The sequence below is a fragment of the Haliaeetus leucocephalus genome, unplaced genomic scaffold, assembly GCF_000737465.1.
Source record: "Haliaeetus leucocephalus isolate CR32 unplaced genomic scaffold, Haliaeetus_leucocephalus-4.0 Scaffold577, whole genome shotgun sequence".
In the NCBI taxonomy this organism is placed as follows: domain Eukaryota; kingdom Metazoa; phylum Chordata; class Aves; order Accipitriformes; family Accipitridae; genus Haliaeetus; species Haliaeetus leucocephalus.
In genome coordinates, this window is record NW_010973013.1 from 1,592,212 (window position 1) to 1,619,492 (window position 27,281).

At 43.1% G+C, this 27,281-nt stretch overlaps 1 protein-coding gene across 1 annotated transcript in view; it reads left to right on the plus strand.

Moving 5' to 3' along the window:
- The window catches only part of LOC104838150 (chromosome unknown open reading frame, human C1orf95), a 41,705-nt gene that overhangs the window by 282 nt on the left and 14,142 nt on the right, over window positions 1-27,281 (plus strand). The window lies entirely within an intron of this gene.

The following is a 27,281-nucleotide window of genomic DNA, read 5'->3' on the forward strand; positions in this document are numbered from 1 at the left end:
GCTCTCCCCACCTGCCGCTACTTGAACGGGGGCCGGCGGACCCCGCCGCGGCGGCAACAACTTTCCACCGACGGCGCCGTGGGAGGGGAGGGAGGAAAGGGGGGGAGGCAGCGAGCCCCTCCGCCCCGGCGGAAAGTTTTACGGCGGGGGTCGGGGCGCCGCCTCCGCCGCGGGGTCCCCGGGGGAAGAAGCCGGCGGGCCGGCGGCCGCCCCGTCCCTAGCGCGGAGGGGAGGCGGGCGGCGCGGGCTCCGCCGCCGTCGTCGTGCGACTCGGGGAGAGGCAGCGGGGATGTGTGTGTCTGTGTGTGTGTGTGTCATGTTTTCCTCGGGCAGCAGGCAGGAACCGGTGACCGGGGCGAAGGGCACCCGTCCGCCCCCCGCGGGGCTTCGCTGGGTGACTGAGCGGGGCAGAGGCCGGTCTCCGGCCTCGGGGGTTGAGCATCCCCCGCGCTTTCCGACCCTTCCCTTCTCTTCAGGCAGGCCATGGCCCGGAGCTGGGAATCCTGCGATTTCGGGAAAGGGCTGCAGTTGTTCGGGCTCTTGCGAACTGTAATTTTAGTCAGAGGACCGAGACCAGAGCGGCCACGTCGCTCGCCAGCAAAGACGAGCTTTCGGAGCCCCTCTCTCCGAGTTTCCTAAGGAGACCCCTGAAAAATGCTGATCCTGTACCACTACTCTTAGGAACCGATGTCCAGAGAAACTGGGGATTCAGTTTCTCAACATGAAGTCCCTAGTGAGCGACTCGGGTAACGCATCCCTAAGCTGTGGCTGTAATCCCTTCTGTATTTCCCTTTCCTCCTTTTTAATTAGAAAATACTTGCTTACTGCAACTGGAGCCTAGAGTTTGAACACTACAAAGGCACCCAGGACACAAGGCTAAATACAAGTATCCTAGCTGCAAGCAAAACAGTCACATTTAAAAAAAAACCCAAACAGAACAAAAACCATTAGCCCATACCTTGAGTCTCTCATAGTCCATTTCTAGCCCCAATTTCTGCTACTATAGCCACTGCAAGAGCCTTGCTTGTGGTGTAGGATTATCTCCTTGCTTGCCCTGCTTTTAAAGAGCTAGTGCCCTGCCCCTAACTGTTTCATGTGTTTCAGGTGGCTTAATTCTTTAATGAATCTGAAATTCTTAAAAGTTCTTCTGATTAAAGTATTACCTAAGTCTGAGTGGTATACTGTGTGCAACGTATACAAACCATTGCTATTCCAGTGTGTTTGCTCTGAACCTACAGATGTATTCCAGAGGAAAACTTCCATCTTTTGAAATACCTTAGAATTCTCCTGTGGAAAGAATGGCATTGGTATATGTGCTTCCAGATGTAATGCTGCGTGCTCAGGTGTGTTGTTTTCACAGCCCTTGTGTGCAGCCACCTGAAGAACCTGGCGTGATGAATCAAACAGCAGCTCTCCAGTTGAGTGCTTTCATGGGGTTTTAGGTTATTGTTATTTAGCACTTAGTTCCCCACTGTCTTCAGAGAGAGGTGTTCAAAGCCAGAGCTTTCAAAGTGAAGATGTGGGTTTCCATTGGCATTGGAAGATGCTACATCTTCACTGTAGATGTATGAGAAAAAAACCTGACTTACCGTGCCCTTTTCCTCATTTGAATGATCTTATACTTCACACTGTGCTGCTTTGCACAGCACACTAGAAAACCCTCAGTGTTCTTCCTTCATCCTAGGATGGTAGGTCCCCATAAGCCATCCTCACGCCAGAATTGGCTTGAGGTGTGGTTATCTGCCCGGAGCTCTTCTCTGGCTGCTGCTGCATGGCTGCTGGAGGCAAGCAGTGGTGTGCCTTCCCTCACACAGAAGGTGTCAGTAAAGAATGACAGCAGATAGCAGCGCTTCCTTTCTGAAGGTGGGTGTACAGGGCTCCCAGTCCATGCTGGCTTGAAAGCTTGAGAGTTGAATCTGGACTTTGCAGCCATGTTGGTTGTGTTATCACCAACTGGCTGGACCAGCCCCAAATGGTTTTAATTCTATTTTTGGGGTTTTTTTTTTTAGCAGGCAGAGATCTTTTTTTTAAAACTTGTTTTCCATTTGATGCACTGATTTCAGTAGTACTTTCTGCCTATACCACTGTTCCTCCCAATCTTCTGTTGCAAAAGTAGCAAAACAAACAAACTACAACTTAAAAGAAATCTTTCCATGTGGTGTTCTCACAAACTGGGGAAAAGCATTGTTTTGGAGATATATCCCAAACTCTGTATGCAAAGCATACCACTTAGTCCATACGTAAGTGAACCATTCTCTTAATGAAACTGCTAATATTGTACACATTTTGATAGAAAATTTACTCTGAGATAATATACCTGACTAGAATATAGCTATTTACAATCTCAGCTCTATCCTGTCGTATATCACATAGCCCACACACAAGGGGAAACAGGAGGAACACAAATCTACTGGCAGGAATAGTCACGGTAAAAAGAGATCTTGTGTCATTGTCACACTTCAGCCATCTCAATGAGCTGAGCAACACTTGTAAAATAAATAATATTTCCAGTGGTGTGAAGTATTCAAATCTAGTATGTGAGCCTATTCCCAGTGAAGTAAATGGCAAAATTCCCATCAGTTCCTGTACTCCAGATTTATAACAGGTTAAAATGATGTTTCACAGGCTTGCTGTATATTTTGCCTGTTTAGGTGGAGAGTGTGACTGTGTTTAGGTGGTAATGGAAGTTCTCTATTTTTCAGCCCCTGAATTCATTCCTCATCTGTTCTGCACATGGTTATCATTCATGTGTAGGCTCTGCAGTACGATTGCAATGAAGGGTCAGAAGCCACTGGAATAGACAAGAAAAGGGGAAACCGAATAAACCAAGTGTTCCACTGCTTGGAGACCAGTGCATTTGAGGTGTTCATTAGTGCCCAGTACTTCAAACCAGTGATATCCAAATAGAATCTGTGCTCCAATGCAGGCTACCAAATACTCAGACAGCCTCTCAGCATCTGAAAGCCTCTACTTTTTTGAGTTAAATTATCATTCCTATGTTACAGAAGTCATCTATGAAGGTGAAATCTGAGAATTTTAAACATCCAGTTTATTTTTCCTTTTTGCTTTATGTTTTGCAGTAGTCCTGTATTTGGACAGGAGAAGTAACACTTTCTCTTTGTTTATAGTCAGTTTATTTTTTTCAGTTGGTTAATTTTCAGGGTTTTATGTAGTAACCCAGAACTGCAGGTTTTAAGATGCGTTGTAAACTGGGTATTAATTCCTCTTTGCATGTATGTTACAAAAGACGCCTCGGAAGTTTTTCATACCCAGGGGATATGTTAACTTTTGCCTTGCCAAAACTTAAAATTCAGACCAAATACAACCTAAAAAAGCTTGATCAGCCCATCTACTTGTAATCTGCTTTGCAGAACAGCCTTGAAATTACACACTGCTTCCATTCACTGTGATAGATACAACCACTTGGAGACATCCCGGATCAGAATTTTCCATGGTCCGATGCCGTCTTCCTCATCTGCATCTGATAGGGCTGCTCTCGCTAGCTCAAGTTCATAAAAGGAGCAGGTAGTATGAAAGGGAGAAGAGGGAGCTGGTGTTCTCAGCGAGTGCTGTAGCAAAAGTCATCATGCTGTTGGCTACCAGCATCCCAGCTCTGCCACATGCCACAGACACTGTAACCTCTAGTTTGGCTTAGGGCTTCTGGAGCAGGCTCTGTGGCTTCTGTGCCAAATCATGCTGTGATGAGCTCTGGAGAATGGAAGATGATGACGCCAGCAGAGATAAATGGTGGTGTATGCTCTCTTTTTCAGTTCCCGCAGGATTGAGCAGTGTGCACCTCCAGCCGGTACGTGCTGCAGATGGCAATTGAGAGAAGGGGCTGGCCATGCCCTTTAGCTGGCAGACTGTGTTCTCTTGGAGCTGCCGCGTGCCAGTCAGCGTGGGAGAAGATCTGGCTTCTTGTCATTCCCTGAGCTGATACATGGGAATCTTGCCCTCCTTCCTACCCGTTTTTTCTTCCCTCGACATCACGTGTGTGGGAGGGGGGAAACGAAGGGGGAGAACTTGAGGGAAATGTGAGAAGTGAGTGGAATTATCTGAAAGTATGAGGTATTCTCCAAGATTAATCCCTTCTGTCAGGAAGGGGGTGGACTTTTGGATCACAGCCTGAATTATACATGTATACTATTTTTATGCAGGGAGTAATTGAAATACGTAGCATAAAATTATGTTAGTGAAAGGTAGGAGAGCAGCCACCCATGTGCCATGAAATAGCCGGTGGAGGATGTAATGAGTGACAGTGTCTCACAGACAGCTGGGGAAAGAAGGGATGATTCCCAGACCACTGAACTTCTTTCTTCTGTGGTATATAGCTCTCCTGTCCCTGGGTGTGTCAGCTCCATATCAGGAGTCTTCTACCATCTGTTTATTATGCTTCAGCCTTGTTAGAGTTCAAGGGCTAGACCTTCAGCCATGTAAACATGGCTTTAATACTCAATTTATAGAAGCCAAGCATCTGCAGAAGGCTCTCATTAGAAGCTACAGCTCTCTTCAGCAGAATGAGCTCTCCAAAGAGCTGAATAGAAGTACAGAACACAACACTCAGGAAAGTTGCAGGGATGAGATCTGCATAAAATTATCAATACCCGTTTTTTTTTGTTGTTGTTGTTGGAGTGGTAAATAGATGCCTCAAGCAAATAACCATTGCCTTCATTATTGAAACAAAGAATTTCAAGGAAAAAACACATTTTCTTGCCTATAGTAGGACAAATATTGCAGAAAAGAAGTCGGGGCTTTCAAACATCTGTGCATTAAAATCTCAAACTTGCTTTGGCATTTATGATCCTTTTAAATAATTTTTTTTCCCCCTATGGACATGTAAATCAATGAATCTGGGTGATTTACAATCTCATTTGTGTACAACAAAGGTTTTTCAAGTGTTTGTATGAATTTGTGTTTGTGAACTTTACTGCTGGAACTCTTTAGCTAACATTGCCTTTCAACCTGTGATGTATAGACTACTGGTAGTCTGCAGAAACAAGCTATTTGTTCATGAGAGCATAATTAAACAAAAAAACCCTATTGTCAGTAGACTTCACTCTGTTGGGTTTTGTATTTTCCACTGAAAAGATTAAGAAGTTCTTTATGGTAATTTCTTCATCTGCTTGTGCAAGGTAGGAAAGGAGACCTGTGATAAAATGTGTGCATCCAGGTTACTGCTCCATTGCTGGTAGCAGTGGTATCAGCTGTGCTGTAGATATTCCTCATGGTGAGGTGAAGTTGGGCACAAGAACAACTGAATCCACAGGTTTCTACTCCTGTGGGTCCTGTTCTTGTCAGTATGGAGAAGGCCATTGATTTCCTTTTTTTTTTTGTTTAAACAGAGATTTAAGTGAGAAATCTAAATATCTTATATAACTTACTTGGCTGATCATATTGAATAGTCACTCAATGATCTTGCCAGCACAGGGTAGTCTGGAATATTTTTGTGCCCTGAAGTGTCTGGACCATCTAGAATGACAAACAAGCTTGGAAAACTAATCACAGATAATTTGTGATCAGAATAAATGCCAAATTATTTCGAGTTTGTAGATCTATGGTTGAGACAACTCCAGCCTGTGTATCTGATAAGCAAAAAACCAATAGGGTTTTTTCTCTGCTGAGGGATCTGGCATGGACCCTCAGTTTTAATCCAGTGTCCAGTGGCATGCCCTGCTATATTTTAGGAAGAAAGCTGCTTTCCGCTTTGCAGCTGTATTTTATTAGCCATACTTGCCTGAATACTTAATATATTTTTCTTCTTTCTCCATTTCATTTCATGTGTTTTACACTGGATCTTTTCCTTCAGTTTATCCACTTAGCCATAATAGTCATACATGTACATGCCTTCTTACTCATCACCCTCTCGTGGCCCTTGCTTTACAAACGCAGTTATGGGCATACACAGCAAAAGCACAGCAACGCCTTGTTCTTGACTACAGTCTCTGTCACAGTCCAAATAGTTAGTACTGTTTATATCCTTTGGTCAGGTTCTGCTCTCCAGTCCTTGCAGTTGGTAAAAGTCAGCTGTTGAGCTCTACTTGTGTTTATAACGACTTTTTGGTTCATTTCACTGTCAAGCTGTGCACTAACCTAGTGCTGCTGCTTTTGAATTGCTCTCAGTGCTAGACCAACTTAAATGCAAACAAGTTTCTCTCCCCTCCCTCATGCCTTCTGTTTCCATCAAAATAGAAGACAAAAGAAATGGCCAGTGACGTTTTTGTTCACTGCTGTCATTGAAGCAGCTCTGTGGAGGTATTCATTACTTAACAAACACGTAAGGAGACGGCGTTTGCTCAGCACCTCGCAGTCTCGTTTGTCATTTAATGCAATTTGGACAGATGTACTTGAAGATTAAGAGTGAAGGTGGGAGCAGACAGCAGAGAAGAGCTGTTAAATGGCCAAGTAAACCAACTGAATTTTAAAGAGCCTGGAAAGCTGTTCCAGACGAAGGGTGTGATGAGGAGAAAAATAGAGAATCAAGCCCAGAAGGAGAAAAGTACATTCACAGAGATTTGGTGAGAAGGCCAAAGAACTGGAACTTCTTGCAGCAAGGGAGAAAAGGAGTGAAAGGATTTGAAGACGGAAGTAACTTGGATGAGGAGAATGCTTTTGCGGGTGAATTTTGGCCAGTCTGGATTGCAGGATGGAGGCGAATTGTTCTTCTGCTCCGAATCAGTGGGTGTTGGAGAGATTTACAAACTCCGATAAAGCACCATTGCCTGCAGCAGTTCCCTGCCATTTTATCTCTGTTCCAGCATGAAAAGAGCATTGAGAGTTGTGGAGCTGTTCAGGATAGCCAAGGGAGGAGCAGCAAGCAGAAACCTGGTTCCTCAGTCTCTTTCTTACCCATGGAATTGCGCTGCAGCACCCTGAACACAAACACACCCGTAGGTGGCAGCAGCTGGCATAAAGCAGAAAGGTGAATTTTAGAATCTGTATACAATTTTGAATTTTGTGGAGAAACGAGTGATTGGATGGTAAAGGGATTCTAAAATAGTCCCTAAGTTTGTAAAAGGGACTGGAGTTTGCAATTCATTTATGAAAACTTTCATTCAGAGGTAATCTGGAAAGGAGAAAAGGAAAAGAGCTTGCTGCTTTTCTATGAGATACAAAGTCAATCTGACATATAAAGTTCTTTCTTCTGTCTTTGGACTTGTCTTCATTTTAGAACTTTACAACTTCAAAGTTACACAGTTGCACCACTACAGTGGATGTATATGGACTCAGTTGTAGCACTGCGCAAAAATGCTGGTCAATAAAGATAGAACAGAATAGACTATTTCAGTTGGAAGGGACCTACAACGATCATCTAGTCCAACTGCCTGACCGCTTCAGAGCTGACTGAAAGTTAAAGCATGTTATTAAGGGCATTGTCCAAATGCCTCTTAAGCACCGACAGGCCTGGGGCATCAACCACCTCTCTACAAAGGCTGTTCCAGTGTTTGACCACCCTAGAAATGTTACCTAATATCTAGTCCAAACCTCCCCTGGCACATCTTTGAACCATTCCCACATGTCCTATCACTGGATACCAGGGAGAAGAGATCAGCACCTCCCTTTCTACTTCCTCTCCTCAGGAAGCTGTAGAGAGCAATGGGGTTGCCCATCAGCCTCCTTTTCTCCAAACTAGACAAACTCAGACTCCTCAGCCGCTCTTCAATAAGATGTGCCTTCCAGCCCGTATCTGGAAGACGGTAAACCAGTTTAGAGTGTTGTACCTATGGCCAGGACTTGGGATGTTACTAGCATAAAGGTTCTGGCATCTGGCAAACCTTACTGACAGTTAAAAACATTATCTGTGCCTTACACAACTTCTGCTGGAAGTTACTGCTCCAGCAGCAAGGGGAACAGAAGGGAATGCCCACCTCTGCTGCAGCTACTCCAGTTCGCAGTCCAACATCTTATTTGAAACTGCAGTTGGAGCTCATTTGCCTTTCAGATGCTGGTCTGTGAACTGGAGCAGTTGTGGTATGATGCACACATAAGGAAGCTGGTGTGGCAGCAGTATTCCTTAGCAGAGAGCTGGAGCCAGCATCGTACAGCAACCTTAGACATGACTGAATACAAGTCAGACCCAGGACATGACAACAGCATGGGGCCAGCCTCACATGAGAAAGAAAAGTTTGTGTTGACAGAGCTTGCTTAGAGATTCCAGGAATGTGAAACCTGGGTTTCCCTGGTTCTGCTGAAGATTGGGAGCATTTTCATTAAGTGAAGGAGTTAATCCCTCTTCCTCTTCCCACTCTTCCCAGGGTTTTTGAGCATTTGTGTTAACTAGGAGCCCCAAAATGAAAATACTGTAAGAGCTTGAGAAAAATCACATGCCATTCTACCTAGTTATATTTCACATGTTGATTTCTGATGTTATAAACTTACTGGGTTTCATTGTGTATAGAGTCAAGGAAAAAATAAGTAGTCAGAACTTGAATATTTGATTTAAAATACTGATTTCCACAGGTTGTTTTCTCTCTGTCTTACCACTTAGAAGCTGCTCTCACCCTCCTTCCTCCAGCAATATAGTCCTGTTATAAAGGCAGTTCAAAGTTCAGTTTTCCCATTCCAAGGGAGTTACAGGCCAAACAGTTTCTCTCTAACTACCTGACAGCCCCTCAAAAGGCCTAGCAATGCAATCCTGACTCGCAATATTTGGTGTTTCCTTAGAACCCTGTACCCTGAGGCTCCTGATTAGGCGAGAATCTCTGCTTCCAAGAAAAGAAAAAATATATCTCTCATGGCTTTGGAGCAGGATTTGAAGTTATGATCCTGTCTCAAAAAAAAAAAAAAGAAAAAAAAAAAGGGAGGGCGGGGTGTGATGGGGGTAGAAAATGAATGGCTTTTTTTTACAGTCTCAGTTTTGGAGAACCTGACTGACGATTTCTCAGCACTGGAGGATGGCAATATTATACTGAGCTTTTAAATTAAAAAAGTAGATACGTTGCTAACTGATGTACAACTCTGCCAGACTAGACAAAACCATGGACACTCATGTCTTTGAGCATATAATCATGAAATATCCAGACTAGTAAATATAAATGAGATGGTGGGTGAAAGCTGATTGGTAATATACTAACTTAAATTAAAAGTTCCACTACAAGCATACCCAAAGGATATGCCCAGAGTGGATCATGGTCAAATCTTGCTAGAGGAAAGAGTGAATACGATCAATAGAGGAACTCTTGGAAACATAATTGCGTTCACTGCAGGGGTTCAACCTGTACTGCATTTCTAACTTCAGTAATAACGCTTATACAAGGAACTGTGCAGGGGACTAAGGCTGCCGTCTTTGGGAATAGGAATTTAAACGCATCACAGATAATTATTCAGCATCTCACCAGCTTGTCATTTATCTAGACTGAGCTCTCAGTTTGCCACAAGCATAGATGAATAGCCACACAAAACTTACAAGTGCTCTGAGTTTGTGGATAATTTTGTTTCGGTTATAATACATGCAAGTTTGTAAAGAATGCAAAGGCTAAATGGTCAAATTAATATTGAGATTGTGTTGGAAAAAGTTTCAATTGAACCAAATAAGAATGTTTTTAAAGAAGTGTTTGTACATTTTTAGGTAAGTGTTACAAGCCCTTGAAGAACTGAGATTTTAATGAAGATTAATAGACTAGATTATAAGGAGCCATTGTTACAAGTTTACTATGTTAAATAGTTGAGTTATTTTACAAAGTATGAATCATAATATTTATGTGAAAATATTTTACCTGAAATAAAATAAGCCCAATGATCACATTAGTATAACGCTGTCCAGCTGAAACAGTTTTGCTGTTTTAAGTTTAAAATATGTATTTATTTGTATGCATATATCTATTACATATGCCCATATGGTAAGGTGAGATCTTGGGTTTAAATGATTTCTCCCTTATGTAGGTAGAAAACAATTTGTTGTATCTGTTTTTTTAAAGTGCATTCATAAAATAATGGATTTTAGATTTCATAAATGGGTTTTGTTAATTTGCTATTTTTAAAATACTTGCAAGACCTCTTCTGTTGCCATGACAATTTGATTTCCATAAACATGATTTTTTTGTGCGTGAATATCCAACATTGTATTTGCTATGCTGTGTTGGGGAAAGGAGATGGCAACTTGACACCATAGAAATCACTATGCGGAGAGGCCCATATAGTCAGACCTCTTTCACTGACAGTGGTCAGGACCAGGTTCTTTATAGTAAGATAAAATAAGCTCTTGGATCAAGGTTTATGTATTTATATTCCCTGTAAATGAAAAGTTTGTTTGTTTGTTTGTTTGTTTTTTCCCATATCTTCTTGCAAACACTGTTTTGGAGTCAGGAAGCTTTAAGTTTCCTTTCCACTGAAAATTCGTTCCAAGAATCTGAAGATTGAATTCTAGCTAAAAGTACAGCTGGACCTCCTTGGATCTACATACACAAAGCAGCTGTAAGGACATGCAACTCTCATTGCCCTGCAACCCACTCTGCAGTTGCTGTCCTAGTGGGAGGAGTTCACAAAGGATTTAGGAGTGTGAGACAGGACTGGTCACACATTGAGACATTTGTGAGGTGTAGCCACAAGAAAATCCCTTTCTAGCTGTGGGATCAGCATGGTTCCCCATACCTTCCTTCTGTCTTTGTGAAATGATTGTGACAAATCAGACCTGTTTCCAAACTCATTTGGACCAGACTGGTTATCGAGTAATCCATTGAAAGAGTAGGTACATTGGTTTTGATGTAGTTAGACAAATTAGTTTGTGCGGATGCTCTGGATTGGGCCATTAAATTATCTCTTGATCTATTTAATTGTGAAAGCATTGCCACATCTTCCTATCTGTATTGCAAGGTTGATACTGGTTTTTGCTGCATGTCTCTGTTCTTTAGCTCTGCACCTGACAAACTGATCAATACCAGAGAAGGCTTAGCAGGGGTTTTAGAAAACAAATACTAAATCTTTTTAAAGACAATATTTTAGACTCAGCATCACGAGATCTTTTTCCCTCCTACTGAAATTTCATTGTGGCTACAGAGAGCTGGTGGGATGGTTCCTTGTCTCATGTAAAAGAGAGAAAAGAGCACAGGAACTACAATCATTGGCAATTGTAAGTACAAAAATGCTCTCTTGTTTTCTCTTCTAAAAGCCCAAAGGTAATTTTATACATTGACTTGCATCTGAGTACTTATTTCACTCAGTCCTCTGCTCCTCCCATGCATCCCACAAAACCAGCATTGAAATAGATTCTCCTGGTAGTCCTTTGAAGCCGACTCCCTGAGGTGATCTAACTTGCATCTTGTTTACACTGGTCAGCTGTACATGGTGACCTGATTATTGTGCCTTGAGAGCTAGCCCCTTACATTGTATACTGCCACAGAAGACCAGTGTTCTTTTACACCCACGCTGCAGATGTGTAGATAGCTGTACAAGTGCAAAGCAGAGCTTGAACCAAGCTATGAGTGTGGATAGAAGAATGGGGAGGACTCTGTGTTCAGCCATCAGCCATTCCGTGTCACCAACCCATCTTGATCCAAATAACTCCTTACGCACAAAGGTGCCAACATGCAAATTCTCATTTCCATCAGAGTTAAGCCTCAGTATTCCCACTTTGGATGGTAGATTCAGGGCAATGTAGTTAAAAGTAGGATCTGTCTCCTTGTGCTGCGTGCAGCTGATACTTAGAAGAAACCTGTGGTGGAGCCAGGAATGGAGTTTAGACTGAGCATTAGTTCCCAGGAACCACTCTTGCTCAGCAAGTGAATCTTTTTACTGAAGCTGTGATGAGTAAATGGTAACAGTCCACCCTTCGTATTACTGACACAAGGAATAAAAGATTTTTCTTCTCTGTATTAGCTAAAATATGGTATACATGGTACCATTGAAAATCTGGCCCATGTGTATATGTGTTCTGCTCTCACATCAGTGCTTTCAGTCCACTGGGTGTTCTTTCAGTGCTCATTTACTCTCTGTGTGCTAAGGCAGAACTGGACAGAGAGAATGTCCCCTTTCTTGTTGCTCTGTGGGCTCCAGGTCACATTGCTTGGAGCAACAAACAGTCATCTGAACGAGTGCAAAACAGGTATAAAATGTTCCCATTTCAAGCTAAACCCACTTGTCAGAACTGAGAATCCATAACATGCAAAGCAATGTAGTGTTGAGCCTCTAGAACCATTTTTGCTGCTTCTTGTAGCATTGAGCTGGCCCCTTGAGGTTGCTCCTTGGAATAAGTATTACTTACTGTAAATAAGAGTTGCAGAACTGAGCTCTTATATTGCACTTAAAACCAGAGAAGACTCTTCCTAAGTTGCAGTACCAAGTAGGACACCAACTGAGAATTGTATTTCCCAAATGAGCTAGCAACCAAAGCTAAAAATCTGAGGCTGCTGCATCACAAAACTTACTTTCCTTTCTCCCTTACAAATGTGGTTTTGTTTTAAATATTTATGACACTTCATCTTACACTAGTAAATGTTCTTTAGTATATTTTGTAAAAGGAATGATACCTAAATGACACGAGACCTTATTCCAGTGACTGTGATTTAGGACTTTCCTGAGAAGTCCACTGTTTACTGGTGTGAGAAGTGCTGAGTAGGTAGTTGAGCAGGGTTTTACTACATTATTATTTCAGTAGCACTGTGAAGTGCAGACTACACTCAGGTCCTGTTATGATAGAGAAATATGAAGGAAGAATTAAAGAATCATAGACTGGTTTGGGTTGGAAGGGACCTTAAAGGTCATGTAGTTCCAACCCCCTGCCATGGGTAGGGACACCTTCCACTAGACCAGATTGCTCAAAGCCCCATCCAACCTGGCCTTGAACACTTCCAGGGATGGGGACATGTCACACACTTAGACAGGGATTATGATGTCACGCATTTAGACTGTTTGCAGTCTGAATGGAGAAGTCAGAGAAAATAATCTGCTGAAGATTGTCCAGGAAGTTGGTGGCAGAACTGGCAAGAGAATCTACATGGACTTCTTGAGATTCAGTGCCTCAAATCACGCAGCCGTACTTTAGTTTCCATTACTCTCTTCCAAGGAAACTGTTTTTAATGAACTACCTCCATCATGCTTGGACTTTGTGTTCATCAGGAAGCAAGGTGTTATCTGTGCCATGCATTAGTGAAAACACAATAAATAGGGTGGACAAGGCAATGTGTAGTTCAGATGTGCTGGTTACTTCCTCATGTGATCCTATGATCTGCCTTATGCCTGTGAAAGCTACAGACTATCTTGTACACACAAGGGGGACTTCAGCATGTTTTAGTACATGGCAAAAAACCCCAAAACCAAAACCCAAAGCCACGCAAGCACTGATGCACCCTAGAGTTGCTGTTTGAAAGAACACTGATTTGTACTGTGCTTTGTAGTTTAGTATTTAGTAGATACTTGCAGTAAGTAGGCTCCACTGTATTCCTTCTTGTTTACACCAGAATTGTGTGCAAAATGGGGCCTTACTGTGATCTTAAAATGTACTATTTTAAAATACATTATTTATACAACTGTGTAGGTGCCCATGGCACTGTACAGACAACGGAAAAAGAATGGGTCCTATCTCAGAAGGTTGTGATAGAAATGTAACCCCAAGAGTCAAATCTGAGTTAAAAGAAATCTTAATAAAAACACACAATACAGTGTAATGAAAAGAAAAATATTTCCTTGAGTTGTATGTTTAAAGGCAGAGTTTTAAAGGCACAGTTGGGACTTGTTTCTTAGCAACAGGGCTCATCTGAGCCATGCAAACACTGTCATGTTGGAAAAAGATACCCTCAAGAAGAAAGGCAATATGAAAGGAGCTAGAAACATCAAATTTAGATGTCTTCCTGCTGTTGCAGGAGCATTTCATCAGCATTGCAAAGCCTTCAGGCAATGACCAAGGTCATTTTGATAAACTGTAATGATCAGAACAAAGAACTTGTCTTTACTTCTCTTTCTCAACAGGGAAGAATGGCAAAAATAACATTTAAAAATACGTGCATTGGTATTACAGGGATACCATTAACCATAGTTTAGGTCCCATCTTTGCTCTGTATCCATAATAACATGGCTGTATTCTACACTGAGGGCATAGGAGTCCTGCAGAACACAGTCCTTGCTCTGTTGTACCTCATACTGTATCCAGTACTAGATGTTTCAGAGGAAGATCTGTAATGAACAGAGTTGAATGCAATAACCTGCCTGTAGCAAAAGCTCCTCCTAAAGGAGTTGATTAGCTAGCTAATACACCAAAGCAGGAGATAATTTTTATTAGTAGTATTTAGTCAAAATAGTTCTGCTAAATGGCAAATGTTCTTTTTATTGGGCATATTAGATGGGATTCATCTACCTGTGCATCTGAGTTGGTTGCTGTTATAATCTGTGGGGAGGAATTAGGCACTACCAGTGTGTGACTCATCTCTTCTCTAAAATAGGTCAAGTGAATCACACCTCTGGGGGCCTCCGTCTCCTTTTTCTTTTCTTTTTTTTTTTTTTTTTTTTTGACTGCAAAGGGTAACTGGCTCCGAGTGAGACACCTCCCTTGCAGATATCTGAAGTTAGGTCAGATGAAAGCTACCCATTAACTGGTTTGCAAAATAAGGCATTTGCTTTAATAGTTTCAAAATACATCATGTATTGCCCACACATCTTTCTGGATCTCGTCTTGTCCTTACAAGAACTCATAAGTAGGTCTGACCTCCATGCTGTTTCCTAATGCATATACATCTACCATGTCTCATGTAATTTGTGTATTTTTGAAGCTGAGACCTCCTGTCTTTCTCATGAGTCCTCAACATAAAAACTTTTAATTTCTGTAATTACTATCATCACCCTTCCCCATAGCTCTTTGCTAGCTCTTTTCCAAACTGCACATTGGGTGTTGGTAGCAAGGTTTTGGCAGCATAGTGCTGCAAGGAAGGGGGGACATGTCTGTGAGAACAGCTGAAAGACATGCATGGAGAGCCCATGCTGGAACAGGTACTCCTGACAGGAACTGCAGCTTTTGGAGAGTCCATGCTAGAGCAGATTTGTCCCAAAGGACTGCAGCCTGTGGAATGATCGACACCAGACCAGGGGAGAAGCCTCAGGAGGAAGGATTGGCAGAGAGGAACTGCTGTGAACTCCATGGCCCCCCCCTCCCCCCTTCCCCAATTCCCCATACTTCCTGCACTGCTTGGAATGGGGCAGAACTAGAGGAATCAGGAATGAAAGAGTGAAGTTGCACCTGGGGGCAGGGGGGGAAATAAGGAGGAGGAGGGTGGTGTTTTAATTTGCCTGTTTCTCACTATCCAAACCTATTTTAATTGGCGATAAATTGATTTTCCCCAAGTCCAGTCTGTTTTGCCTTTGACTGTAATTGGTAAGTGCCTTTATCTTGACCCACAAACTTTTTCATCTTATTTTTTCCCACTGTCCTGTGGAGGAGGAGGGGAGTGAGAGAGCGGCTGGGTGTGTGTCTGGCAGCCAGCCAAGGTCAGCTTGCCACAGCACATCACTGATTTCTGTAATGCCGTTATAACGTCTTCCATAGCATCCCTCCTCTGGTACCACCTAAAATCTTGTTAGCTTTGCTGACTGTGGAACACCCTGAGCACATGTTCTCGCTACACTGCTCACAGTGATATTTAGATCCCTTCTTTGAAGGACGTGCTGGATGTTCACATGTTCTTTCCTTTATGCATTATCTATGGGATAGAGAGTAGGGAAGAGGTCCTTGCATGCTCCATATCAGTAGCATTGAGAGCTGCTATATATACTAATGGGGCTGACAGGTGAACTTGGATGCATCTTGAGAACTGGCTATCACCTCTCCTCGCTTCACCCCAGCCAACCAGGATGATGCCTGGCAGTAATCTCTGGTTGTGATGACTAACATAGAAAGGTTTCCCTTCTTACTCTTCTTCTGACTTCTGGGGTGTTGGCAACTCCATCAGAAACTTGTTTGTGGCAGCTTAAGCAGTTACAGCTGAAGTAACAGTGTCTGTTCCATGCTCTAGCTGGAGATTACACCACCTCACATCAAGAGATGGCAGAGGAAAACATCTACTAGTAACTCGGTGCAAAGCCATGGTTAAAGTAAGCTAAGTTTAAGCTTAGGAAATCTTTGGTAAGACTTTGCACTGAATCTGCTGTGGCACAGATACATGTTCCCATCTGTTGAGTCTGATATGGGCTTATAACCTATACTAAAAAGAGATTAATTGCCTGGCAGCTGTCCTCTTCAGCCTGTAAGTCCTCATATAGTTGTACAGCATAAGCACTTGGTAGTATGCTGTTGGACAAGTTCTGCTTTCCTCAAGTCATAAAAAACCCCCAGCACATATCATTAGCACTGCTTAACAGGAAGAAATGCAAACTATGACAGCACAGGAAAGAGTCTTTTCAGTCAAACATTCTTTAATATCCTGTAGTATCCTCATTTTCTGGTACATACTCATAATCCTGATCTGTATGTTTCACTTTCATTATAGCCAAAAGCCTTGGAGGGCAGTGAGGCTAAACTAGGAAAGCCAGAATTTGACTGAGGAACCTGACAGCTCTTTCACTATGGCCTCAGGCATGATTTAGCCTGGAATTCCTTGATTTCAGTGGGAATTAGGTGCCTCAGTGTTTTCAAAATTCCATGCTTTGGCTTCTCTGCCTTCCTTCTTTTGTTCTTCAACAGAAGGAAGAGAATGCTAGCATACATAATTAGAGACATGCACTGTGGTATCACTAGTACTTATGAAATGCTAAGATAAAGAGAAGTAGATGAAGTGCTTCTTTTGGTCAGTATGGACATTAGGAGAGAAGTGGCAGTATGTTCAAAACTGGATAAGTAGAGAAATATATGCAGAGTTATTTGCATATGTTAAAAAAATATTGAAGGGTTATAAATAGTTTAGGGCCAGACGTTTGAGAAAGATAAGAACTATGTTCGTGTTCCCTCCCTGCTGAGCAGTTTGGCTCAGCTGTTAATCTTCACTGGAAAATAAAAAGCACTTCTCCAATAGACTTGTATTGTCTTAATCCCAGATCTAGAAATTTGATTTTTCACATGGATTCCATGAATGGTGCAAACTATGCCCGTCTTGTATGATTTGCCACTCATCTAGCAGTGATGAGCTTGAACTTTCCCACAGCACCAGACAGGGCCTGCTTTGTACAGCTAGCCAGTGTGTCAGCAAATGTGCCAGCACCTTCTCCTGATAATCCTTTCTTCCTTAAGGTATTCTGTGATTTAGGGACTTCCTAACCCACAAGTTGTAATTGCATCCCTGTATTGCAGTAGCCTTTGACTGACCTTTCTTCTATGTGTATTTTGACTGGTATTAGTTCAATTAGTAGTGAGGGGAATTGATCACACTGTTTTACTCTGTCCAGTCCTCTTCCCACTCTCATCCCACCCCAAATCTGGTCTTGCTTCCTGTCAGATGGGCAAAAAAGAAGAGCTAGTTCCACGTGACCCATAGCTACTAGCACATGCGTTGGCTTGAAACATCCTGCTGCCAGCCATACCATCTCTCAGGTAAGGCATGGTGGGCTTTGTGCAAAGCATCATCCCAGTTTCCAAACATTCAGCCAAAAGACCAAACACAATCCTGACAGCAGGTCATGTTTGCCCAGTTCCCTCCAAGAGGAGAGACAGAGTTACTAGGGGGCTTAAGCAGCAATATTTGTTCTACCTCTGCAGGAACAGGTTGGTTTTGAGGCTCTTTCTAGAAATGGCAGGGTGATCTGGGTGTTGGGCCCAGAATGCTTGGGTCTTCTGCAACGGTTGAGAAGAGCACAGAGCAAGTTGCAAAGGCAAATGTAAAGATTTTCTAAAGAGTCCTGGGCTGCCTCTAGTTTCTTGCAGGGGAATACAGTAGGAACTGCCAGGGGAGCTCCCCAGCCCTGACCTCTTGTGCTTAGAGATCCTTCACGAATCATGCATTTAGGCTAGTTTGCTCCATCTACACCCCAGGCGCACTCACGATTCTGATTTAGCTCAGCTCAGACAAAAGCACCCAGCACTTTTACTGTGTGCAGAAATTCCTTTTCTACATGAGGAGTACTTTCTGGGTGAGAACTAAGTCAAGTCTGCATGGCCCTTAGGAACTTCTCATTAAGGGGTTCAATCCGTGGATCTTGAACCTAAACTTTCCTTCTCCCCCGCTGTCCTGTGTGCCAACCTGCCATTGCCTTTCCCTGCAAGCAACTGCCATAGGACAGTGGTTCCATTTGTAAAGCACAGTGTAATCATTAAGGAGTTGACATCCCACAGTAGGCCCTTCTGCTTAGATTATTGCACTGTCCTAATTGCTCTAGGATCTGAGACAGAGACATGTGGTTTGCTGTGGATGGCTCTGATGTCCCAGAGTATCGGTGGTCCTGTTCCAATCTGTCTCCAAGGAGAGTTTAATAAGATGCAGCTGCTTTGTGATGTGGTCCTAATGCATTAACATCTTTGGATTTTGCATGGAACAGACATTTTTCTTTAGCAAATACTAATTGTAAAATTTAAGGTAATTTTTCATGACTGCATCTGGTTAAACAAATGTTCCTTCGAATGACAATAACAGGCTTCTGCTATCAGATTGTTCTGTGTAGCACAGTCAGCTAAAAATACATGCTTTTTTTTCATTGCAGGCACAATAAAAGATAGCAGAATAGCTCTAATGTGTCAAATTGTTGCTTTTGTACAATACTGTACTAGAAATTTTGTAAAATGTGAGGGAAGAAAAAATGCTACATTTTTATCACTAAAATGGAAGAAAAATTAATTATTTTAGCTAGAAATGTGGGGTTATTTAATGCTTAAGTGTAGGAAGCTCTAATGACTGTAGAAACACACTTTAGGCACCTATAGCGATTAGCATAGAAGAGTAAGGAATTCCTAAGTAGGAAGAGAACATCGTGGTATATAGCAGTGTATCAATGGTCCACTCTTTCAGAGAGCACACAGTAGCCTGTGCTTTAAGGGGGCGGGGGGAAAGCATGGACTCACCACTGTGTGTTAGTGAACAGCTTGCTTTCTGCCACTACTCATTGACTTTGGGCAGGAGAAAGCATAGCTTTTTGTCATTTTGCTGGTTAGAACTGCAGATATCTACGTGTCAGAAAAGTATCTGACCTATTTATTAGTCTTAAAAAAGGAGTATTAAAAAAATCAGTGATTAACTGATTTAAGCTCTGTAAATTCCTAACATGGATGGGGACATTTGTTAATTACAGAAATAAATTGTTGCAACAAGTTACCTTGTGTCACACAGGAAGTACAACAGGTCCTTAATTCAAGGGTAGGGGGTTTATGTTGCAGGGTATATAAATGCTAACAGCAACAGATGTTCATCAGCTCCAAAAGTAAAGTCTTATGAGTGGAAAGCGTCCACACACAGGAGCTGGATAACTAGTCTCCCAGCTGTACAGCTTCTGGGCACAAGGTGAGCCTGGAGACCCTGCCTGGATCACTGGGCACCATGGTCCTGCTCAGCTAGGGAGCAAGGAGAGCAACACCGGCTGCTGTATGGATGTATGGGGAAGAGCCTGTTCCTCAAACAGCACAACAGACTTGCTAAAATGTTAGGAAAGTGTGTATATGCATATAGGATCGATTTTCTACAATTTCTAATTCTGCTCAAATTGCAGGGATGCATATTTATGTTAGCCCTGTTCAAGTTCCCATTTGGATTTGATTCATCAGCCTCACGCAGAGCAGCAGGCGTATAATGTTTGCCATGGCCTGTTACTATTACTTGAAAGAACTCTCTTTTTGCTATTTGCACTTCTGAGTTTCTGCCAAGATCAGGTTAGGCCTGATGAGCCAAATTAATCCCCGGTGTAACTCTGTGGCAGTTAATGGATTTATGTCAGAGATGAATCTGGGCCCAATATAGATGTATTTTTTGGCAGTAGGAAAAGAACACTGACACAGGCATGAATAAAGGCTAGATGGATGGTCCCTCAGCTGAGCCTGCCCTTTCAAGAAGTGTTTTCCCTCTACGCCCACCCCTTCTTTCCAAGGAGATGTGTTCCTCTGCCTTCCTTACTGCTTGCTCTGGAGTCCTGAACCAGGGGAGCCATGCAAGGTGCAAGTGATGGTCCTCAGTGAGTTGGAGGTTATGGAGCTTTTTGAGCTGCTCCAGAGCCCCACAGGCTCTTGAGAGAGATAGTACGTAACACCAGTTCCTGAGAAGATACGGCAGGAGTAGTTTTGGGGATATTCAAGAACTGCAGTATGAGCTCTTTGGGACAGGGAGAATCTTCTGTGGTTCATACACTGCCTACCACAAGGAGGTCCTGTCCTTGGCTGGCACACAAGTAGCAAATGTGGATTCCCTTTCCTCTGCATGACTGGTACCCCCCAAAAACCAGCCCTGTTTAGGAAACACCATGGAAAACTGGGCAAGAACTGACCATAGTGAATTCCAGTTCATCAAACTGGAGGACATACAGAAGCAGAGAAGCAACGTCTTTGGTTAGGTTGTGAAGTCTTGTGTTGCAATGTCAGTGTCAGCTGTCAGGCGTGGTCCCCTGCCCCCAGTCTGATGGCTTCTTGGTAAGGCAGGAACAGACATTTAAAAGTCTGAATCTCATCTCAGCTGCACCCTTTAACATTTAGATAAGTACTCCCAGCAGTCTTGTGTGGGGGAGTTGAATGATTTTACTGTTGTCCCTAACCTTATTGTAACTCATTCAACATGAGAATTGTAAAAAAGAACAAGGGACAAGGTGAAGCTATGATAATTTCCAGTTTCTCCTTGTATAACGCTTTCCCTGGTACATCTCACTTCACATATATCTCCTCTAACTCCTGAAGAATGGTGTCCTTGAATCATTGTATAGTAGAGGTATTAATTTTCATATTTCACTCAGAATAATTACATGCTATATTGTGATGTTGGGAACTCAGTTCTTTGTGATGTCTACAAACAAATGCATATGCATTTTTATCTAATGCTGACCAGTAGCTAGATGGCAGATATTGGAAATTGTTTGGTAAAGGGAAAATCTCTCCTGTAATGGAAATAAGTGTAAATTGGATGCTATTTCCTGCAAACTGGGAATGCAAGAACTCCTAGAGATGGAGGTGTGCAGGAGGCATTCAGATGAAAAGACCACATGTAAAATCCTACAAGCTCACTTACATGGCTGTGCAGAGGCCCAGGCCTTGCTGGACACGTCTTGGCTGGCCAAGTGGCATTAACTCTTTGTGGATAACCCAGCTCCTCAACGGGACTCAGTATTTGTCTATGTTTCTGACCTGCTCAGATAAGCTGTGTGTTTCCCTTAGCTTTGCTTTCAGACAATAAAAAAGGACTACCCTGCAGGAATGATGATTTTGTCCAAGTTGATAGCTCTTTTCTATAGAAAGTGCTGTTTCCCCCTGGTACAAAGGCAGCTCCCCTCAGAGGCTGGCTGAGCTGTTTGACAGGAGCATGCATGCGCTCAGGGGGACAGTGTCAAAGTGAGGGGGGCTGTTGACTTGAAGTTCACCTGTTTTGGCATGGTCAGCAACTCACAAACTTGCTTTCTGCTCAGGTGTACTGATTGCTATGAGAGTAATTGCACCTGATGTTTAAGAACCAGAACACCTCTTCAAAAATAAATTGACAAATCATGAAGAGCCCTATGTTCAAGAGCTGTTAGTTGTGTAGTGGCAGAAGGACACAGCTCTGGGAAAAAAAACCGAGATAAATCAGCTAAGCCTTGCACAGAGTAGTTAAAGTTACTGACATATCATAGAACAGCTGAGGCTGGAAGAGACTTCGGGAGGTCATCTTGTCCTTCCTCCAAGTGGGTTAAACTAGAGCAGGTTCCTCAGGTCCTTGACCACAATATCCCAGGATAGCTGCTGATGCAGTTCAGTAGCCTCCAGAATATCCACATTTTCTCCACCCACATAAGAAACCTTCCTTTTAGAAAACTATGCTAGCTGGGCTGAATTAATTTGTCTTGGCTGATGCTCATATTCACAGAATCTGTAAAGTCATGGGTCACCCCAGCCTGCTCTATTTATGGAGCCTGCACTGGGGTGATGTCAGGCATAAGGTACCACAGCTCGTTTCTCCCCTGCCAACAAAGACTTGCTTTTCTTGGTCTGCCTGGGTTTTTTCCATGGGGAGCCAAAAAGGCTCTGGAAGACTCCAGATCTTCTCCCTGTCTTCCCCATAGGGGAAAGACTGTAGACAGCAGGTCATGTGTAAAGGCTCACTCTGGCTATGTGCTTCACCTCCACAATGACAGCGCCCGCCTTCCTCACCAAAGAGAGCGTGGGTTGGTTGCAGCCCAGCTCTCTGTGGATCCTTGTCCTCCTCATCCCACACTGCTCTTCTACAGAATTGGTCGTGTTTGAATCTGCTGTTCAGGGATGTTAGTGTGGGAAATTCAAGTTAAAATGGATACAAGTTAAGCTGCAGAAAACGTTCCCTATGGTTTTGCTGAATAGAATAGGACAGCTTTATATTCTCCATTAGGTAAACGATCAAGAAATGCGATTTTTGTTTGTTATCTGTCTGAATCACCTGAAGGTACCAAAGCCAAACTTAAGAGTGTAAAGCATCATCTCCTACATATTTCAGATGTTATGTATATGAGTAAAACAGTAACTTTGCAGTGGCTTTAGTAGGTAAAGTGCTTTACCTTTCATCTAAGAAAAGTGCTTTTGTGAAAACTGTCCTTTAAAAGCAAGACCTGGTCACTATTTGACTTACGGTAGCATTGAACAGAACATCAGGGATATAGGCCTGTCATGTCAGCTGCATGAAAGATGGTAAATATCCTGGGACAAGGAGGATGGAAAAGAGGGACAATAGAAAAGACGCTTGAAAGTAGCAGTGTTAACACCTTAATAATGTTACTCCGGCACTACAAGAATAAAGTTACAGCTTCAGAATTACTTAGCAAGCGGCTGTAAAGCCAGGACTGAATTCTGGTCTCCCAAATCATATTCCAGACTCCTGGGTGCCACAGCACACCTCCGGGCTACAGAGTGCAACTTTCATGTCCCTTTTAAGTGCCTGCTTGAGACACTTTGGCTCATAAAATGCATGCATTGAGTTTTCCGGATTAAAAAAAGGGCTTTTTGTTAGTCTCCTGCACACATATCACTGCAGATCTCTGAACATTTATGTCACAGTTTTGTTTTACATTCCTACACTACTTAAAAGATAGCTTGTACTTTGGGGTAATTTTGGAGGCTGGCGCACTTTATTACACTTCCATGTCGGGTGTCTTGATCTGTAGCAAAACCTCTAATTGCTCTGCATCCCCATCTAACTTTCTAATAAGATTAATTCTGTCTTGTGTCTTTGTAGTCTCTAATTAACATGATTTGTCTTCACAGTTAAGGACTCCAGGGTATAGCAGCAAGCTCAGATTCACCGCTCAGTGAATCTTAGAATTAGTTAATCTATCCTTCCACGAGCAGAGCAAATGCTGTAAGGTAGCTTCAAAGGGCTAAATTCGTTACAAGGCAGCGCTCAGAAGGACGGACGAGGAGGCAGTGCAGCTGCATACCTCACCTTGAACTGTGGCTGCTTGGCTGGATGCAGACAGGCAGGGCAGGAGAGAGACCCTCACGCTGCCCTTAGCCTGCTGCTCGCCTTCTGCTGAATTAGAGCACCCTGAGATGGGCACTGATGGCGCTTAATTAACCTGTGGGAGAGCAGAGGCAGGAAAACAAGTAAGCATTTGATCTGGCTTCACCCAGTAAAATACCGAGTGCCATTCTGAGCCCTTGCAGTAGTGTGGAAGTTGAGACTGGAGGATCATGCATGCACGCCGCCTGCTCTGCGCACAAGAGCGAGCTTTGCCTGGCACAGACAATTAAGAGTAAACTTCAGTTCATCAATGTGTAATTGGCAAGAGCCTTTTTGAAAGCTCTTGAGAATCCATATCCTTTTCCTCATTGTTTTTCCACTGTTAGGCAGCTCTTATTTCTAGGGGCCTTTAGGAACTAGAGGTATCAGAAAGCCAAAAATCTTTCCTTACAGGTGGTTTCCTGGCCACTCGGAAACAAGGAGGGGTTTTCTCCAGACATTCTGCTCTTGAAGCTTCCAGGTTTGTAAAGCGTGGATGAAAAGCCATATCCAAATTATTTCAGTATCAATAGCATAAAATGGAATGGCTCAAAGTTTGTTTCTGGATGTACATCAAGAAAACAGAAAATTGATTTCTGGAGGTACTTGAGAATTTTGAATTAGGATCATAGTCTTAAAAAGAAGAGCTATTTTAGTGGAAGGTTGTTTCTGTCTCCTTGGTTCCTCTGCCACTTGGATCACAAGGTCCTGCAGCGGGTGGGTACGGAGCAGCCTGGGACTAGGAAAGCCATGGCAAAGCACCCAAGCTGGTGTTCCTGGGTAGCTTGCGAGAGGAGAGGGGAGCCTGAAGTGGAAAAAGCACCTGGTTTACTAGTAGACAGTACAAATACAGAAAGTTCTGCATGGCAGGAGACAGCAGAGAGAAACCAGCAGGTAGAGCTGTTTCCATGAAACAGAGCTTTTAAGTTGCTGATGAAGTTACAGAGCAGCAGGAATGCATCCACTTATGGCAGATGAGCTTATAGCAAAGTGCCCTATGCTGTAAACGGTGGTCATACCTTTTGTTCTTCCTTATGTTTGTTGTTATAATTGGAAGCCAATTACATTATTTCTCTCAATGCTGGCATCCTTAATAAGAATGCAAATTAATTAAAATTCTCTCCTTATTCCATTAGCAAAGAAAAAAAAGTAAGCATCGAACAGATGCAAGGCTCCAGCGTCTCGGTTCTTTTCATAGCGGTGCTCCTGGCTAGCAGCAGAACAAGGGACATGTCATTTAGCTTCCCTGGCTCTTTGTTCCCTGTCTGTAATGTGCAGACAGCCTGTGGTCTGCTTTATAGCAAACATCTACTTTACAAACTGCAGAGTACTACTGGGGAACCGTATTAGCTTTAACCAAGCCAATCTAGCTGTGGGCATGAAGCAAGCCAGATTAGTCTATGCAGAGCTCAAGCTGCTAGACTGCTCGCTGTGCCCAAAGGATGACTTCTTTACATTCAGCAAAGCATCTCTCTATACCACCACAGTCAGAAGGACAGGTGTAGTGAACAGCTACAGTGCTACTTGGACAGCTAGGGATTCTCAAGTGACCCAAACAGGAGCCAGAACAGGTTGGGGAGGAAGATGTCTGTTAATGAGGTACTAGCATTGCATCAGGAAGAAGCTGGGAACAAGCAACAGATTGCTGTTGTGTTCAGAGAGTTGACCTGAGTGTCAGCTAAGGTACTGTGATAAGTGGCAAAGAATTTCTCCTTGTGGCACATTATCTTGGAAGCATGGCAAAATACGATACTTCTGGTGTAGATGGGCTTATTTGCTTAAGCAAGTAATTTTCTGTGGCTGTAGATGGTAGGTATTGTTTGGCGCACCCTTCCCATTTTCTATGTCTACGTTTCTGTGTAGCAATATTCCTTCCCCCCCTTTACTTCTGGGAAATTACAAGTCCTCTCCAGTGGTTCATGCTATTATAAAGCACAATGCAAAATGTCAGTGGCAGTTCTGGGACCACATCTTTTATAAAAGAGAGGAAAAAGTTAGTTTGGGAGTCAGGCAGGCACACCTTGCAATAATAATTCAGCAACAGCAAGTCCTAGCAGAAGTCTGAGGTCTGCTCCACCACTGTGGATTATGCAGTGGGGCCCTGCATCGCCATTCAGCAGGAATTCTCCAATCTCAAATACTTCCAAGCACACCCTTGATTTTAAGCATTAAGTCAACAGAATTAAACCACAGGACTGGATTGGAAAACTTCACCCAAGGATTGTGGAATGTCTGGCAGTGGAACAAGCTGTACTGCAATCTCACTATTTATGGGTGGCTGCTTTTAAGTGTTCAAAACATTGCGGTGCTGCAGAGTAAAAATAATGCCGATGGCTCCGCGTATAATTAAAGCTTTAGTAAGTCACTTCACCTTCATGCAGCCCCCCCCCCCCCCCCTATAATTTAAATTTTCTCTTTGTTTTTTTGGTCTTGTAAGTCTGTGAAAGTTTGTTGCAGTCAAGTTTTGAAGGTAGTGTTAAAAAACTCTGCATTTTCAGAAGAGTTAACTTTTTCTACGGCATTAAATATGAAACAAATCTCATTTTTGGTGCAAAGGCAGTGCTATCTTACTTGCACGTGGGCTGTCTGCTGTAGATGCTACATAAACACTGTCAAGTCTGTTCTGACCACACGACACAAACCTACTAATAACAAACAGATGCAGAGCTCAGTGCTGGAGCTACAGCAATGTACTGAAGCAGTTGTGATCAGTCATGGACGTAGAATGCTTTGGGACATGCTGGACATTTTTCATGTATGTAGGGAAACCAGAAAGCTAATCCTATATACAGCCTGCCTTCTGCAGGCTTCGAGTTGGAACAAATCCTGTGGAGACAAGAATTGCAAGCGCCAGCTCTTACTTGTCAAGCAACTGTATATTTTTGTCCATAGTGAGGCCAAAAGGACCGGACAGAGCCAGAATTCACTTTGAATGTCCTTCCGATATGGAAGGGGAAAATAAAAACAACATGCTGGCAGAAGCTAAACAAAGCATTTTTAATAGCAGGCCACAGAGGAAAATTAATGAGCTACTCTCCATGGCAACATCTAGGTTCTGTCACTTTTGCTGCCTCCACTCTCTCCTCCTTCCCTTTCTCTTCTCCCTCTCCTTCCCTTCAGTTCCCGCTGTTCTTGCCCAGGTCCTGCCCACACTGCTGTCCCCGAGACCTGCATTTGCAGGCAACCGCTTTGCTGCCAGGGGTCTGCACATCATTGATGTTCCCCCCTTGCAGCAGCACTTGTTATGCCTGGCCTGTGCACATGGGATTCAGATTTTCAATTCCAAGAGGTGCTGCCTGGGACCAAGCAAGCCTCCTGTTTTCTAAGCTGTCCACTGCTCCTGCTCTTCTTCCCCCTCAAACTAAGCCATCTATCCGCCCTAGCCCCCTTGCGCTGTATTTGGCAGGGGTAGGCTTCAGTCTGTATGGATACTGGAAAGGGAAGAAAGCTTGCCAATGGCTATTTAATTAAACTTTAGCCTAAACCCCAAGCTTTTAAGATGTTGGTCTAAAGCACCATTATTTCTAGAAGAAAACCAGGTAATTGCACTGAGTCCTGGCTTACTTCCATAGCTGAAATGAACTACAAGGGGAAGGATGCCACTGACACTCAGATTGCATGTTCTCCTGGGTGGGACAATTAAACCTTGCTGATGCTGCAGCATTGTGTTGCAGTATTACCATCTCTATGTTCTTTATATTTCAAGAGAAACGAGTCCAGCACCCACTAACAGGTGAAGAATTGCTGTGTAAATAACAGCCTCTGTACCCTGGACTAAGCACTGGCCCCAACCCATAGCAGCAG